Genomic DNA, 15,915 nt, shown 5'->3' with positions numbered 1-15,915 from the left:
TTCAACCCCAGATATTTCTGAAATAAATACCAGATAGCATATTTCCCTCTCTCTCTAAAAAATAAGAACTCTTTTTAGAAACAAGGTAAAAATACAGTTTTCACATCGAATAGAGTTATCAATCATATTAATAAATATCCAGTCAAGGTTCAAATCTAACTGCTTGCCTCATGTTTTCTAATTTAAATTTATTTAAGTCAGGATCCAAATTAAGTCCGTAGTTACAACTGGTTGATTTATCACAATTCTTTTTAGAACTATAGCCCTCCTCTCCATTTCTTAATTTTAGAAGTAATCTGGGTTGTTCGTTATGGGGGCTTTCTTACAATCTGGATTTGACTGCTTGTAACCCGCAGTGACATTTAACATGTTCCCTGTCTCCCTCCCCTAACTCCCTGCCCTAAATTGATAGTTAGATATAGATGTACAGACCCATGTTCATTGTGTGTGTGTGTGTGTGTGGAGGAAGTACTTCATAGGTAGTGGCAAACATATATAGACCGTCTCCCTTTTCGTGATCTTATCAACCATTGTTGATCATACCTAGATCCATTCATTCACTGGAGATCGTAAAATGATGACATTCTGTATCTATCGTTTCTTTTTCTCTTACTAGTTGGAGGACTTCTGTAATAACAACTTCCCCTCTCCAACTATTTGGTAACAACAAGACACAGTTAGTATAAGAAAGGCAGGATATCCTTGATTCTTTCTCTGCATTTCCTACTTTCCAAAATAATGAACTGGTTCCCTAGCATCCTCCAAAAGTGAACAATGAGTGTTTTTTTTTAAATTATTTTTTCTTAATAATGATTATGGACTCATGACTTTAAACATATTTGTGTCTCAGTCAGTTCATTACAGCTGTTATATTGATACTCAATTTGTTCCATCTTGGCCACTGGGAGCATTTTCATGTTGGTTCCAACATCCTGTTGATGTGACCAGGTAGTCTTTGACAACTTCCTTGCTTTCCTGTATGACAAATGTTCCAGGCTCTTCTTGTACATCCCTTGCCTGGGACCTGGCATGAGCCATTTCTCCAAGGGTCCCTGTTCTATTCAATTTGAAATGGTATATGTAGACCACAATCTAGGTTAGGAATATTCTCTTTACCTGGTTTTCTGTCCAGGTAAGACAGAGAACCTTTTCTGGGGGGAAGTAGAGTAGAACCTAATGGAAAGATTGTCCTGTCAAACTCTGGGTAATTGATAGGTGCCTTGCAGTTTTCCTAGAAAGGAGAGGCATGAGACAAGGGGATGGAAAATGCAGCATGAAGCTACAGCAGCTGGATCCATTCCCCGCAGCACCCCACTTTCCTTGCCAGCTCCCTATATGTCCAGAGAGAATCACCATGTATGAATACTGTGGCTTTTAGAGTGAAAGCAAAGTTTGGCCCTAGGAGTAAATATTTCCATGGCTCAGAAAACAGCTCTTTTGTTCTGTCTACACATGGTGACATTTTTAAGGAATTATTTTCTTGGAACGCTAAAATTTATGCGACCATTTCTTCTTATCTCATTTTCAAAATTATGCAAATAATTTAATAGCAATAATTAAAAGTAAAAGCAAATAGTCACCATCCTCCTTACCTAACAAATTTACTATTTTCATTGTTCCACATTCTCTTCCATTTTTGTATTCACACACAAATATAATCTTTACATATTTGTAATCAGAGTGCATCACAGTTTTATATTGTGTTTTTTAAAATAGAAATGCATATTATAGACATTTTTCATATTGGCTTCATAGTCTTCAAAATTATAATGGTAATGAATGCATACAATGTCATTCAGCTAACATTTGTTGAGTGCCTTTCTGTATCAGACATGGTGGTAGATGCTAAAAATGAAGAAATAAGGCTGGGTTCAGTGGCTCATACATGTAATTCCAGCATTTTGGGAGGCCGAGGCAGGCAGATGACCTGAGGTCAGGAGTTCGAGACCAGCCTGGCCAACAAGGTGAAACCCCATCTCTACTAAACACACAAAAATTAGCCGGGCATGGTGGCGGGCACCTGTAATCCCAGCTACTTGGGAGGCTCAGCTGAGGCGGGAGAATTGCTTGAACCCAGGAGGCAGAGGTTGCAGTGAGCTAAGATCACGCCACTGCACCCCAGCCTGGGCGACACAGTGAGACTCTGTCTCAAAAAATGAAGAAATAAATAACAAATCGTCCCAAGCCAGAAAGACTTGCCAGAGTGATGATATCTATGAAGAATATGATGGGTGCATAGAATGCGTGTTTTGGGGGTTGAGGGTGGCCAGGGCTGAGGTGTTCTTGTAACTTGTTCTATCCAGGGACCTAGGGATTTCTGAGTCTCTTTTTTGCATTAACCCTGAATTCCCAGTGGAATAGGTTACTGGAAACCATAGCAGAGTGAACATTCAAGTGCTAATATCATGACTGCTGTATTATATACCGTTCTCCTGGTACACATATCTGGAAGTACAGATTTGTCATATCTTCCTGGTCAACCGTTTCCTTTACTATTATATCATAGTCCTTTTATCCCTATGAATGCCTTTTGTGGTCTATCTTATCTGCTATTGAATTATAACAGTTTTAATTAGTATTTGTCCGGTATATCTTTTTCCAACTTTTTACTCTTTTATTGTGATATTTTAGGCATTTCTTATTAAATAGTATATATCTATTTTTTAAAAAATTCCAAAATTAACATCTTTGCTTTTTTAACTGTCAAGTTTAGTCTGTTTTCATTCATTGTGGTCAATATGTTTGAATTCTTCTCCCTACCTCTTATTTTGTACTATTATTTCTTCTGCTCTTTCTTCTTTTTTCTTTATTCCTTGTCTTTCTTGTTTGGTATTGGCTAAGTTTTCTTTTTTTTTGAGACAGAGTCTCACTCTGTCACCCAGCTGGAGTGCAGTGGCGTGATCTCAGCTCACCACAGCCTCTGCCTCCTGGGTTCAAGCGATTCTCCTGACTCAGCCTACCGGGTAGCTGGGATTACAGGCATGTACCACCATGCCCAGCTAATTTTTGATTTTCAGTAGAGACAGGGTTTTGCCATGTTGGCCAGGCTGGTCTCAAACTCCTGACCTCAGGTGATTTGCCCACCTCAGCCTCCCAAAGTGCTGGGATTACAGGTGTGAGCCACTGTGCCTGGCCAACGTTCTTTTTTTTTTTTTTTTTTTAGTTTTCTTTATCACTCTTTTTTTTTTCCTTCCACCATTTTAAGACTTAAATATTTTATTTCTATTCTTATAGTGGTTTTCCTTAAAATTCTCTTGTGTTCTAAACTTATAAAGTCTGAAGTTAATCAGTATTTCTACTGTCTTGAATGAAAAAGCACCTTCACCTTCCATGTTGTCATTGACGTGGGCTTTGCTTCCGCCTTGTTTTGATGGGACCTGCATTCATGACTGTTGTTTTTTTGACTATACCTGTTTAGGTTTTCCCATGATTACCGTTTGTTTGCTCAGCACTGCCTCACAAACCTCACTCCTTTCTTCTGGAGTCAGTTTCCTGAGGTATATCCTTTGGTAATCCTTTTGGCAAGGTCCTGTGAGTATTTAGTTCAGTCTTTGTTTTCAGAAATATCTTCATTTTGCCCTACTCTTTAATGAAAATGTAGCAGGGAACAGAATTCTTGTTTGAGAATTATCTCCTCTTAGTACCACGAAGGTGCTCTTCACGGTCTTCTGGCTTCTGCTGTTGCTATGAGGTTCTGCTGTTTGTCTGTCATTTTGTCTGCTGTTTTCCTTTATAGGTGATTTCTTATCTAAGATTTTATTTCTTTTGGTGATTTTACAGTTTCCCTACCATGTATCTTGGTATAGATGTCTATTTAACCTTCCCACACTCCTGCTATTGCAATCTGAGAATTTGTATTTTTCAGAGTTTTTGAACGTTCTCAGCTATGATTCTTTGAATATTGTCTCCACCCCATTCTCACTGGTCTTTTCTTCTGGAACTCCTATTACATTACGTAAATATTGGGTCTTCCCATTTCATTCTTCATGTCTCTTAAGCTGTCTTTTATATTTTTCTTGTCTTTATCTCTTGGCTGCATTTTGGCTATTTTTCTAGGATTGATTTTGGTTCACTGCTATGCCAAATCTACTCCCAGTCTTGCACAATCACAAGTTTTCTAACCCCAAATGGGCATTAAAACCCTGTTCCCTTTGAGCCTACACTAGATTTCAGGGTTGCTGGTAACACATACGGTTCTGTCTGGGCTTATGTGGTATTATTTCTGAGGGCTCTGTTCTGTTCCATTGGTCTATATCTCTGTTTTGGTACCAGTACCATGCTGTTTTGGTTACTGTAGCCTTGTAGTATAGTTTGAAGTCAGGTAGCATGATGCCTCCAGCTTTGTTCTTTTGGCTTAGGATTGTCTTGGCAATGCGGGGTCTTTTTTGGTTCCATATGAACTTTAAAGCAGTTTTTTCCAATTCTGTGAAGAAAGTCATTGGTAGCTTAATGGGGATGGTATTGAATCTATAAATTACCTTGGGCAGTATGGCCATTTTCACAATATTGATTCTTCCTATCCATGAGCATGGTATGTTCTTCCATTTGTTTGTGTCCTCTTTTATTTCACTGAGCAGTGATTTGTAGTTCTCCTTGAAGAGGTCCTTTATATCCCTTGTAAGTTGGATTCCTAGGTATTTTATTCTCTTTGAAGCTATTGTGAATGGGAGTTCATTCATGATTTGGCTCTCTGTTTGTCTGTTACTGGAATATAAGAATGCTTGTGATTTTTGCACATTGATTTTGTATCCTGAGACTTTGCTGAAGTTGCTTATCGGCCTAAGGAGATTTTGGGCTGAGACAGTGGGTTTTTCTAAATATACAATCATGTCATCTGCAAGCAGGGACAATTTGACTTCTTCTTTTCCTAACTGCATACCCTTTATTTCTTTCTCTTGCCTGATTGCCCTAGCCAGAACTTCCAACACTATGTTGAATAGAGTGGTGAGAGAGTGCATCCCTGTCTTATGCCAGTTTTCAAAGGGAATGCTTCCAGTTTTTGCCCATTCAGTGTGATATTGCCTGTGGGTTTGTCATAAATAGCTCTTATTATTTTGAGATACGTTCCATCAATACTGAATTTATTGAGAGTTTTTAGCATGAAGGGCTGTTGAATTTTGTCGAAGGCCTTTTCTGCATCTATTGAGATAATCATGTGGTTTTTGTCTTTGGTTCTGTTTATATGCTGGATTACATTTATTGATTTGCATATGTTGAACCAGACTTGCATCCCAGGGATGAAGCCCACTTGATCATGGTGGATAAGCTTTTTGATGTGCTGCTGGATTCGGTTTGCCAGTATTTTATTGAGGATTTTTGCATCGATGCTTATCAGGGATATTGGTCTAAAATTCTCTTTTTTTGTTGTGTCTCTGTCAGGCTTTGGTATCAGGATGATGTTGGCCTCATAAAATGAGTTAGGGAGGATTCCCTCTTTTTCTGTTGATTGGAATAGTTTCAGAAGGAATGGTACCAACTCCTCCATGTACCTCTGGTAGAATTCGGCTGTGAATCCATCTGGTCCTGGACTTTTTTTGGTTGGTAGGCTATTAATTATTGCCTCAATTTCAGAGCCTGCTATTAGCCTATTCAGGGATTCAACTTCTTCCTGGTTTAGTCTTGGGAGAGTTCAAGTGTCCAGGAAATTATCCATTTCTTCTAGGTTTTCTAGTTTATTTGTGTAGAGGTTTTTATAGTATTCTCTGATGGTAGTTTGTATTTCTGTGGGGTTGGTGGTGATATCCCCTTTATCATTTTTTATTGCGTCTATTTGATTCTTCTCTCTTTTCTTCTTTATTAGTCTTGCTAGCGGTCTATCAATTTTGTTGATCTTTTCAAAAAACCAGCTCCTGGATTCATTGATTTTTTTGGAGGGTTTTTTGTGTCTCTAACTCCTTCAGTTCTGCTCTGATCTTAGTTATTTCTTGGCTTCTGCTAGCTTTTGAATGTGTTTGCTCTTGCTTCTCTAGTTCTTTTAATTGTGATGTTAGGGTGTCAATTTTAGATCTTTCTAGCTTTCTCTTGTGGGCATTTAGTGCTATAAATTTCCCTCTACACAATGCTTTAAATGTGTCCCAGAGATTCTGGAATGTTGTATCTTTGTTCTCATTGGTTTCAAAGAACATCTTTATTTCTGCCTTCATTTCATTATGTACTCAGTAGTCATTCAGGAGCAGGTTGTTCAGTTTCCATGTAGTTGAGCAGTTTTGATTGAGTTTCTTAGTCCTGAGTTCTAGTGTGATTGCACTGTGGTCTGAGACAGTTTGTTATAATTTCTGTTCTTTTACATTTGCTGAGGAGTGCTTTACTTCCAACTATGTGGTCAATTTTGGAATAAGTGCGATGTGGTGCTGAGAAGAATGTATATTCTGTTGATTTGGGGTGGAGAGTTCTGTAGATTTCTATTAGGTCTGCTTGGTGCAGAGTTGAGTTCAATTCCTGGATATCCTTGTTAACTTTCTGTCTCGTTGATCTATCTAATGTTGACAGTGGGGTGTTAAAGTCTCCCATTATTATTGTATGGGAGTCTAAGTCTCTTTGTAAGTCTCTAAGGACTTGCTTTATGAATCTGGGTGCTCCTGTATTGGGTGCATATATATTTAGGATAGTTAGCTCTTCCTAATGAGTTGATCCCTTTACCATTATGTAATGGCCTTCTTTGTCTCTTTCAATCTTTGATGGTTTAAAGTCTGTTTTATCAGAGACTAGGATTGCAACCCCTGCTTTTTTTTGTTTTCCATTTGCTTGGTAGATCTTCCTCCATCCCTTTATTTTGAGCCTATGTGTGTCTCTGCATGTGAGATGGGTCTCCTGAATACAGCAAACTGATGGGTCTTGACTCTTTATCCAATTTGCCAGTCTGTGTCTTTTAATTGGACCATTTAGTCCATTTACATTTAAGGTTAATATTGTTATGTGTGAACTTGAGCCTGTCATTATGATATTAGCTGGTTATTTTGCTCGCTAGTTGATGCAGTTTCTTCCTAGCATCGATGGACTTTACATTTTGACATGTTTTTGCAATGGCTGGTACCTGTTGTTCCTTTCCATGTTTAGTGCTTCCTTCAGGATCTCTTGTAGGGCAGGCCTGGTGGTGACAAAATCTCCAAGCATTTGCTTGTCTGTAAAGGATTTTATTTCTCCTTCACTTATGAAACTTAGTTTGGCTGGATATGAAATTCTGGGTTGAAAATTCTTTTCTTTAAGAATGTTGAATATTGCCCCCCACTCTCTTCTGGCTTGGAGAGTTTCTGCCGAGAGATCTGCTGTTAATCTGATGGGCTTCCCTTTGTGTGTAACCCGACCTTTCTCTCTGGCTGCCCTTAATGTTTTTTCCTTCATTTCAACTTTGGTGAATCTGACAATTATGCGTCTTGGAGTTGCTCTTCTCGAGGAGTATCTTTGTGGCATTCTCTGTATTTTCTGAATTTGAATGTTGGCCTGCCTTACTAGGTTGGGGAAGTTCTCCTGGATGATATCCTGCAGAGTGTTTTCCAACTTGGTTCCATTTTCCCTGTCACTTTCAGGCACACCAATCAGATGTAGATTTGGTCTTTTCACAGAATCCCATATTTCTTAGAGGCTTTGTTCATTTCTTTTCACTCTTTTTCCTCTACACTTCTCTTCTCGCTTCATTTCATTCATTTGATCTTCAGTCGCTGATACTCTTTCTTCCAGTTGATTGAGTCAGTTACTGAAGCTTGTGCATTTGTCACATAGTTCTCGTGTTATGGTTTTCATCTCTATCAGTTCTTTTAAGGTCTTCTTTGCATTGATTATTCTAGTTATCCATTCATCCATTCTTTTTTCAAAGTTTTTAGTTTCTTTGCACTGGTTATGTAGTTCCTCCTTTAGCTCTGAGAAATTTGATCAACTGAAGCCGCCTTCTCTCAACTCATCAAAGTCATTCTCCGTCCATCTTTGTTCCGTTGCTGGCGATGAGCTGCATTCGTTTGGAGGGGGAGATGCCCTCTGATTTTCTGAATTTCCAGCTTTTCTGCCCTGCTTTTTCCCCATCTTTGTGGTTTTATCTGCCTTTGGTCTTTGATGATGGTGACGTACTGATGGGGTTTTGGTGTGGGTGTCCTTTCTGTTTGTTAGTTTTCCTTCTACCAGTCAGGACCCTCAGCTGTAGGTCTGTTGGAGTTTGCTTGAGGTCCACTCCAGATGCTGTTTGCCTGGGTATCAGCAGCGGAGGCTGCAGAAGATAGAATATTGCTGAACAGCGAGTGTTGCTGTCTGATTCTTGCTCTGGAAGCTTCGTCTCAGGGGTGTACCCTGCCATGTGACTTGTGAGGTGTCGGTCTGCACCTAGTAGGGGATGTCTCCCAGTTAGGCTACTCAGGGGTCAGGGACCCACTTGAGCAGGCAGTCTGTCCGTTCTCAGATCTCAACCTCCGTGCTGGGAGATCCACTGCTCTCTTCAAAGCTGTCATACAGGGCATTTACCTCTGCCGAGGTTTCTGCTGCTTTTTGTTTAGCTGTGCCCTGTCTGCAGAGGAGGAGTCTACAGAGGCAGGCCGGCCTCCTTGAGCTGTGGTGGGCTCCACCCAATTCGAGCTTCCCAGTGGCTTTGTTTGCCTACTTAAGCCTCAGCAATGGAGGGCACCCCTCCCCCAGCCTCACTGCCACCTTGCAGTTAGATCTCAGACTGCTGTGCTAGCAATGAGGGAAGCTCTGTGGGCGTGGAACCCTCTGGGCCAGGTGTGGGATATAATCTTCTGGTGTGCCATTTGCTAAGACCCTTGGTAAAGCGCAGTATTAGGGTGGGAGTTACCCAATTTTCCAGGTGTTGTGTGTCTCGATTTCCTTTGGCTAGGAAAAGGAATTCCCTTCCCCCTTGTGCTTCCCAGGTGACGCCATGCTTCGCCCTGCTTCAGCTCTCGCTGGTCGGGCTGCACCCATGGACCAGCGCCAACTGTCCAACATGCCCCAGTCAGATGAACCGGGTACCTCAGTTGAAAATGCAGAAATCGCCCGTCTTCTGTGTCACTCATGCTGGGAGCTGGAGGCTGGAGCAGTTCCTATTCAGCCATCTTCCACTGTAATTTCTTTATTATTTGTTGTTATTTATTATCTATTGGTTGTCCAGGAGCATATTGTTTACTTTCCATGTATTTGTGATTTTTCTTTCAAAATTCCCCGTTATTGGTTTCTAGTTTTATATCATTGTGGTCAGAAAAGGTATGCGGTATGATTTCAGTCTTCTTAAGTGTGCTAAGACTTGTCTTGTGGCCTACTATCTGATCTATCTGGAGAATGTTCTGTGTGCACTTAAGATGAATGTATGTTCTGTTGCTGTGAGATAGAATGTTCTGTATATTTATTAGATCTCCTTGGTCTAAAGTGTTGTTCAAGTCCAGTGTTTCCTTATTAATTTTCCATCTGGATGATCTGTCCATTATTGAAAGTGGGGTATTTAAATCCCCTACTATTATTATATTGCAATCTGTCCCTCCCTTCAGATGCTGTAATATTTGCTTTATATATTTAGGTGCTCTGATGTTAAGTGCGTATAAATTTGTAATTATTAAAGCATCTTGATGAAGTGACCCCTATATCATTATTTAACGTCCTTTGTTTCTTTTTACAATTTTTGACTTAAAGTCTATTTTGTCTGATGTAAAGTATAGCTATCCTTTCTCTTTCAGTTTCCATTTGCATGGAATGTCTTTTTTCATCCCTTCACTTTTAGTCTATGTACGTCCTTAAAAGTGAGACAAGTCTCCTGTGGGCAGCATAGAGTTGGTCACTCTATGTCTTTTTATTGGAGAATGTAATCCATTTACATCCATAGTAATTATGGATAGGGAAGAACTTACTACTACCATCTTGTTATTTGTTTTCTGGTTGTTTTGTAGGTACTTTATTTCTTTCTTCCTCTCTTGGTATCTTCCTTTGTGGGTTAATGGTTTTCTGTAATGGTATGCTTTCTATTTTTGTTTTGTGCATCTACTATAGATTTTTGTTTTGTTGTTACCATGAGGCTTGCATAGAAATTTTATACTTACATAGTCCATTTCATGCTGATAACAACTTAACTTTGATTGCATATAGCACATCTACACTTTTATCCCCCTCATTTTATGTTTTTGATTTCAAAATTTACATAATCCTATATATTTCTTGACAATTTATTCTAATTATAGTTGTTATTAATAGTTCTGTCTTTTAAATTCCTTTTAAAATTTGTACTAAAGATACAATCACTTTACATATCACCATTTCAGTCCTAGAGTATTCTAAACATGACTGTGTAATACTTATACCATTGAGTTTTGTGTTTTTATGACTTTTATATTAATAATTAGCAGCCTTTTGTTTCAACTTAAAGAACTCTCTTTAGGAATTCCTGTGAGGCAGGCTAGTAGTGATGAATTCCCTTAGCTGTTGTATGTCTGGGAAAGTTTTTATTTCTCAATGATCTCTGAAAAACAGCTTTTCTGGGTGAAGTATTCTTGATTATCAGGGTTTTTTTCCCCATTAACCATCTGAATGTATTATCCCACTCTCTCCTGTTTCTGTGGAGAAATCTGCTGATAGTCATGTTGGTACCTCTTTGTATTGATATTTTTTTAAATCTCTTGCTACTCTCAGGATTTTTTCTTTGTATTTGATTTTTGATAGTTTGATTATTATGTTGTCTTGGCGACCTCCTCTTTGGGTTGAATTTCATTAGAGACCTCTGTGCTTCCTGTAACTTGGGAATACTGGTATCTATTGCCAAATTAGGGAAGTTTTCAGTCATTATTTCTTTAAATATGCTTTCTAGGCTTTTTTTCTTCTGCTTCTTGAATTTCTGTTATGTGTATATTAGGTCCTTTGATGGTGTCCCATAATTCCCATAGGTTTTTTTCATCCCTTCTTATTCTTTTTTTCCTTTTGTTCCTCTGATTGGATAATTTCAAATGTTCTATCTTCAAGCTCATTGATTCCTTCTTCAGCCTGAATGAGCATGCTGTTGAAGCTTTTGGTTGCATTTTTTTTTCAGTTCAGTTATTGTATTCTTCATCTCTAGGATTTCTATTTAGGTTTTAAAAATTGTTTCTATTTCTTTGTCAAACCTTTAATTTTGTTCATGTATTGCTTTCCAAGTTTTATTTTATTCTTTAGTCTTTGAATTCTTGTAGCTCACTGAACTTTAAGAGGATTATTCTGAATTCCTTATCTATCGTTTAATACATCTTTCTTTCTTTAGGGTGCATTGTTTGAGCTTTGTTAGTTTATTTTGGAAGTGTCAAGATTTTTTGAGTCTGTTATCTTCTGTCATTTTGTTGGTATCCATGCATTCGAAGAGATAACCATCTTTTCTGGCTTTTACAGGTGTTCTTTGGCAGAAATAGACATTCATTATTCAGTCTAGCTTGTGATTGTGTATGGGACAGCTGGTAATGACCATGGGCAGACAGAGCTTGCTTTTGGGTGTTCTAGATGGCTGGGCTACTGTGTTGGCTCTGAGTTCAGGTGGGGCAGCCAAGCTGGGCTCAGTAATCAGGCTGAGCTGCTGGATGGACATTACAATTGCCTCAGATTGGGCTGGGCCACAGGGTAGATTTCCTGGCCACGTGGTACTGCTATTTCAGTTCAACAGTTGGACAGGGTGGCAGGAAGGGTCCCCGGGGTTAGATGGAATTGCTGGTAGGGATGGATGGGAGCTGACACTTTAATGGAAATGCACAGTTCACGTTTGCCTTCCTGCCTATGTGGGTCCTTGGGGTGGGCTTTGAGACTGGGCTGAACATTGTTTAAACTGCTGGGTATGGCATATCTAGCCTCTGCTCTTTGCTGAAATTCAATGGGATAGTAATTTTCCTGCCTGGATAGGGTCTAAAAGCCCCAGGGTAGGGTCTAAGGCTGGTTTTGGAGGCTGGCCATCTATGGATTCAAGCCAAGTAGAACTTCTTTTTACTTCTGGGAGTTATCAGCTCAGCTTTTCAGTTGTGATATGCAGTTAGATGGTACCTCTGATTGGGCACCACTGTTGGCAGGTACACAGAGCTCCCACTTTATCTCCTTGCTTTGTTTCTACCTGACTCCAGATGGTCTAGCCATGCCATTTCCCTGTGTTGCCTTTGAGGTGAGATGGGAATGGGCTTCCTGGGAAGCATCTTGGAATGCCAGGAAACTGGGTGTCCACCTCCAGCTCTCTTTTCCCTCTGTAGAAACTGCTGTTCCTGGGAAACACTTTCTGTGTGGTACTTTATCGACTTAGGGGAATAAACAAGACCAGGTTAAAACGAGACCATTTCTTCTACCCTTTTTATGTGCTTTTTATTTTGTTCTGTGAACCACACAGGTGATTCAGGCCTATTTCCAATTTGGGGTGTTTCCACCAAAGTGTTCCTGTCTGTGAATGGTTGCTGGTTGAACTGTCTGTGAGGGAGTAGTGTAGCCTGGGACCGACAATTCTGTCATCTTGCTGACTTCACCTCTCCCTTTTATTATATTTTATAAGGACTGATTCACATTGTCATCAACATTATGTGAGTGTTCTACTTTCATATTCTTCCCAGCATTGAATATTAACATTGTTTTAAAATATTGATAACTCATGAGGTGTAAAGTAGTGCCTTGTGATTCTTTTAATTTCTATTTCTTGTAGTGTCTGAGGCTGGACCTTCCCATGTACCTGGGCACTGACTGGGTCTCCTCTTCTCTTCAAGTCCTAATTGATTAGTGGGACCCCCCCGTTGGTTAAGTTAATTTTGTCACCTTTTTGTTTAGTATTTTTAAATAATTAGATAATTATTAAAAGGTAACCCTTTTCTGTCATAAGTACTGCAGCTACTTTTCTTAGCCTGTTATTTCCGTTTCATTATATGATACCTCACTGTTTTGAAGTTTACATTTTAACATAATCAAATACATGCATCTTCTTCTGAATGTCTTTTATTGCTTAAGATCTGTAAATTCATCATTCTTACCCAGGCTTGATAAGAAATCTGTGACTCTCCTTGTTTTTCTTATTGTTTAAAACAAAACAAAACACTTTATCCTAATATGAGGCAGGTGTCCAAATTAAAAAAAAATAATTTCCAAATAGATAATCTATTTTCCCACCATCATTTATTAAATAATATGTTATTTTCCCCATTGTTTTTAGTGTCTCTTTTGCCATATATTAAATTCTTATAAATAATTTGGTCCAATTTGTATTTTTTTATTCTGTTTCGTCAATCTAAATTTCTGTTGTACATGGGCATTTCTATGCAACGCCCTGTCTACAATGGTCCATCCAATTGCCTTTTTATTTTCTTTTATATTTTTACAGAGAACATTGAGTTCCTCATACGTTCAGAGTTATTTGTTTTTAACCTATTTCTTGAGTCTAGATAGTGATTGTTGAGAACTTATGACTATTAATGTCATCTCCTAAGAAAGCAGAATCTGCTGAATTCTGCCATGAAATATTGGACTAAGAACAATGAATTAGAGGAGGGAAATAGTGCTGTGCAGTGAGTGGAACTGGGGGTTGCCCTGGCCCACTGGGTAGCACTGTGTTTCTCTTTCTTTTGCTACCCTCTCAAGCTCCAGGGAGAAAGTAGTGGAGTCAGAACACCTGGTATTACCAGAAGACAGCAAATCTACCTTTGTACTCAGAGGATCACAAAAAACATTCATCCATCTTCCAGATTTAGGTTTCATATTTTGTTGATTTACCAGGATGAGGCTATCTTTTGTTGAAATGGACTCTTTTATTTATCTTATATTAGATTTCACATGTTTTGTATTTTAAAAATATTTAAGAGTTCCTTTAAAAACCCGTGCACAAATATTTATAGTAGCTCTATTCATGATCACTTGAAACTGGAAAAAACTCAAATGTAACTCAGCAGATGAATTAATAAACAAACTGGTAAAGCTATGCAATGAAATATTTCTCATCAATAAAAAGGAATAAGCCATGTTGATATGCACAACATGGATGAATCTCATCAAAGACATTGTGCTAAGTGAAAGAAACCAGTCTCAAGGTGGCTACAGTAGGATTCTATTTGCAAGACATTCCGGAAAAGGCAAAACAATAAGGATGGAGAAAAAGCCAGTGATTTGCCAGGGTTGGAGGTGAGGGAAGGTGAGTCTCCACAGGTGCGGCACTAGGGGACTATTCTGTCATTCTGTCTCCTGAGTGTAGGAATCTGCATGAATCTACGCGTGTGTTAAACTCATACAACTGTACACCAAGAGAAAAAGTCAGGCTTACTGAATTTTAACTTAAGAAGTACAATTTAAATATATGCTGTGGGGTTTTTTTTTTTTTTTCTAAAGGCAAATAATACAAGAAAGAGTAAAGAAGGAAGTAAAATAAAATCTAAAATCTTACGCCTAACAAAGTGATTTGAGAGTGCCTATTCTTACCATCCAATTTAAGAATGGATTGTACAAAAAACAGATATCTTTTTGAGCTTGATATTTTTAAAATATACAATATCTAGGGCTTAAATTTTAAACCCTAACAGCTTGGTAATCAGACATAAAAATCTAGATCGAAATAATATTTTAGACTTTAAAAGCTGTTTTCTCTGTGTGTATATGAGCATGTGGGTAGTGTTTTCTTAATAAAAGGGTAGATGTTAATTGAACTGCTAACTTGACCCTTTGACTAACATGCTGTGCTTTTCAATGTTGCCTAGTTTTTCATATAAAATAGATCTGTCAAAAATAAAACCTGTGTTTAAATATGATGAGGTTTAAGGAAGAGTTGAGATGATGAAATAAATGAATGCTGTAACTTGTAACTTGCATATTCACGGAGACCACACATCGACCTTCCATCATTTGAGCAGGTCTTCACTCACATTCTCCTGTTAAGAATATTCCCATTCACGCTGGTAACAATAGTAGCATGGCAGAAACTATGCAAACAGAAAAAATAAGCCATTTAGTCTAAATTATATGAAGTGTAGAAGCAAAACTCTGGGATATATTTTCAGTTATTACTGAAACCTTGGTAACCCACATGTTTAGGATCTCTTCTATTTATATGACATTTTGGAAAAGGAGAAAATATCAGTGGTTAACAGGGCTATGGGTTAGGCGAGGGTGTGACTCCAAAGGAGAAACATGGGGAAGTCTCGGGGGTGATGGAATCATTCTGTATCCTTATCGTGGTCTTCTTAATTTGGACATTACATTGGTCAGAGTCCAGGCAGAAAACAGATGGCACACCAAAAAGAGTGACTGATGTGAGTTTATTAAAGGATCTTTTACCCAAGCGAAGACAGGTTCAAGTAAGGTCAGTAGTTGAGGAAGCATCTCAGGAATACGAACCGGGGGAAGCCAGGATCCCTCCCAGGCCTGAAGGGGCAAGAGAGGGAGCAGTTACTGAAATGAATGAGGACAGGGTTGCCCTCAGGGGATGAGGTCTTAGGGAGAAGCACATGACCATTGCCAAGCTGCTGCCCAGCAGGGCAGGAACTGGGGGAATAAGTAGTTCACCTTCTTTCTCCTCTCACCTTCCAACCTCCTGCCGGTGCCTCACACTGGTCAAAACCAACCGAAAGCCGAGAGTCCAGTTAAAGCAACCCACGCATGTGTCATGCAGAGTAGATAACAGCAGAAAGTGGATCCAGATGAACAGGCAAAGAATATCCAGTGCAGTCAACCCCTCCTAGCCTCCGCATCCTTTTAGGGATGAAAACTTTGTATTCTCCAAAGAGGAGCTACTCAAAGCCCTGCCGGCTGCCCTGTTATTCCAGGGAGATGTCAATCCTGTTATGCCTCCACCCAGAATCTAAAATGTTATTTTAACCAGTGCTTTTTGTATAAGGCACTGGAGGGAATAGGAAAACAGAAGCCACATTCGATTGAGCTGCTAAAACTCACATAATTGTAGCTGGTCATGAGATCTAGGTTGATAATTGTAACGCCCTTCCTCCACTTCCCATTTTATGTCTCCCTTTCTCTGTCAGCATC

At 39.0% G+C, this 15,915-nt stretch overlaps 1 protein-coding gene across 4 annotated transcripts in view; it reads left to right on the top strand.

Moving 5' to 3' along the window:
* EFCAB6 (EF-hand calcium binding domain 6) overlaps positions 1-15,915 on the top strand; it is a 304,195-nt gene that overhangs the window by 108,460 nt on the left and 179,820 nt on the right. The window lies entirely within an intron of this gene.

Source organism: Piliocolobus tephrosceles, chromosome 19 (genome assembly GCF_002776525.5).
Source record: "Piliocolobus tephrosceles isolate RC106 chromosome 19, ASM277652v3, whole genome shotgun sequence".
Classification (NCBI taxonomy): domain Eukaryota; kingdom Metazoa; phylum Chordata; class Mammalia; order Primates; family Cercopithecidae; genus Piliocolobus; species Piliocolobus tephrosceles.
The sequence above is the reverse complement of the archived record's forward strand: the minus strand, read 5'-3'. Positions and strand labels throughout refer to the sequence as shown.